This window comes from Haliaeetus leucocephalus, unplaced genomic scaffold (assembly GCF_000737465.1).
Source record: "Haliaeetus leucocephalus isolate CR32 unplaced genomic scaffold, Haliaeetus_leucocephalus-4.0 Scaffold406, whole genome shotgun sequence".
NCBI lineage: Eukaryota > Metazoa > Chordata > Aves > Accipitriformes > Accipitridae > Haliaeetus > Haliaeetus leucocephalus.
Window position 1 is genome coordinate 6,869,695 of NW_010972842.1, and position 2,174 is coordinate 6,871,868.

At 56.5% G+C, this 2,174-nt stretch overlaps 1 long non-coding RNA gene across 2 annotated transcripts in view; it reads right to left on the reverse strand.

The window, feature by feature from the left end:
* Nucleotides 1-380, reverse strand: part of LOC104835853 — a 2,876-nt gene extending 2,496 nt beyond the window's left edge. For both annotated transcript variants that reach the window (XR_774783.1, XR_774784.1), the window contains exon 1: nucleotides 124-380. This is a non-coding gene — a long non-coding RNA (uncharacterized LOC104835853). The remainder of the gene's footprint in view (nucleotides 1-123) is intronic.
* Nucleotides 381-2,174: the final 1,794 nt, after the last annotated feature.

Below are 2,174 nucleotides of genomic sequence, written 5' to 3' on the forward strand. Positions count from 1 at the left end.
CCCTCCCTCCCTCCCCCGCCCCGCCGCAGCTCCGGCAGCTCCGCGCTGGGATAACGCAGCCTCTGACTCGCTCGCTGCTCGCGTCCCCCTTCACCTCCCTCTTCTCCCTCCCCCAACGCGCACACTTGATAGAAAGTCTCCTCTCGGCGGCGGGAGGGCGGTGAAATCCTTCGCTCTCCTCCCTCCGCTCTCTGTAACGCGAACGAGCCGCCGCCTTCTGTTCCTCAGCCTTGGCCAAGTCGGCGTTTTGTTGACAGGCTCTGCCGGGCACAAAATGGGGCTGCCGCTTCCATGGGCGCCGCCATTTTGTGAGGAGCCGCCGCGCTAGCTATAGCCGCAGCCTCAGTAGCGGCGGCAACGGCGGCCCCAGGCGCGCCGGAGCGGCGGCCGGGGTCTGTGTAATGGTTGAATAAAGTGACCCCCTCTAGGGAATCCCCAGCTGACAGTTACGTAAGGGACCGTGCGCAATTGCTGTGCTTAGCATGGAAACCCACCTAGCCCTGCTACGCAATTTGCCTATCCTCCCCTCTGCCTCCCGCTCGCCCTTCCACACGGCGCCCGGGCGAGGAATGTGACTCACCTCTGCCGACCGCCCCTCGCGGAGGGGAGACCCCCTGCTTTTAAGGAATTTTAAGGCATGATTAAAAACCACCGCCCTCCTGCGAAAGGAAGGCTTAGCTCTGTGTGTCTGAAAGAGCGATCTAGCCCCTCCATCGCCGGTTTTAAACCTCCCTCATTCGTATTATCCGGGCTGTGGGAGTCTTGGGCATACTGTTGCTGAAATAGCAGAAACTCAGGAGTGTCACAGACACGAGCTGCAGACCAGGATCTGCTGCAGGTCTAATTTTAGGGGGAGGGGGGGGACTCTTAATGCTACAGCGAGTAAGACGCTATGCATTCCTTACACTGAAATCCACACACCGCCACTCCATCCACACAGAGAGGGCGACTTTCAATAGAGAGTATTAATTTGAAACCGAGGGATTTCTCCCCCCCCCCCCCCCAAGAAGTGCGAGCCCAGGGCAAATCTTACCAAGCATCTTACTGTATCTCTGTCTCTATGGCTATATTCGAGCTGAAACAGCACTCAAAAGGAAAAAAAATCTTCTTTGTAAAAAAAAAAAAATGTTTTATTTTCTGAAGTAAGTTAGTACATAGAGTAGAAAGGAATTATAGTTTTGCCTCTTTAAGTGCTCACTTGGGGCCATAATGTGCCATTGATTTTAAAACACAGCTCCTTACTGACTTTAATGAGGAGTTCTGCTTAAAAAAAAAAAACTAAAGGCCCGATCTGGCCTTGGATTTCAATGTATTGGTTGCGAGGGGCAAATGTTCCTCCAGAGTCTCTTAAACTGGAGCAAGCGCTCACCTGCGGCTCTGCTTGCTTGCCAGGGAAGGACGAATGCCCACCTGGGTCACCGCTTGCTCTGCCCGAGGAGCAGAGGTTCGACGGAAGGTGCCGACCACCGCACGGGCCCTTCCTCGCGCCCGTTTACCCCAAGCGGCACCGGACCTCGCCGTGGTCAGCGTGCAGGTCTTCTCCTGGGCTCCCGTGTGGAAAACACGTCAGGAGACAAGCGCTCGCCAACACCGTACATGCCCCAGGCAGCGGGGAAAGGGGCCTGCAGTGCCCCTGGGGGCTACTGCCCATCCAGGGTGAGGGCCAAGACCTTCCCCCTTCATTAATTTTATGCTGTATGTTCCATTCGTCAATATACGGGAATATATAGGTGGGTTAGAGTGAGTACGGCAGTCCTAAAGGACTTCGGTTACAGGCCGCAGGATCTCCAAGAGAAAAAAAAAAAAAAATTTATGGAGCGAGCCAGAGCTCAGGCCCCTGCTGGCAAACCTCTCCAGGGCACCCCCTGCTCGGGAAAGTGCTCGGCATTCTCCTTCGGGGAGTTTTCAACACCTCACGCCTCGAAAGGGGGGCCCCCTGCCGCCCCCCCCCCCGCCCCCGCCGTGCCATCCGGGGCGACTTCCTGCCCTTGGAAACACCTCAGGCCGGGGGACTCGGAAAGTTTTTCGAAAGTCCAAATCCACCAGTGCCCCCTTCGGTTGTTGTTTTCTCTCCCCTTGAACTCAGGGCGTTGGGTTTAGTCCAATTCAAAAATTCGGCCCCGCTTTCCAAAATCCCCCTTTCCTGCCCTTCCCCTCCCCCCCGCCCCCCCCAC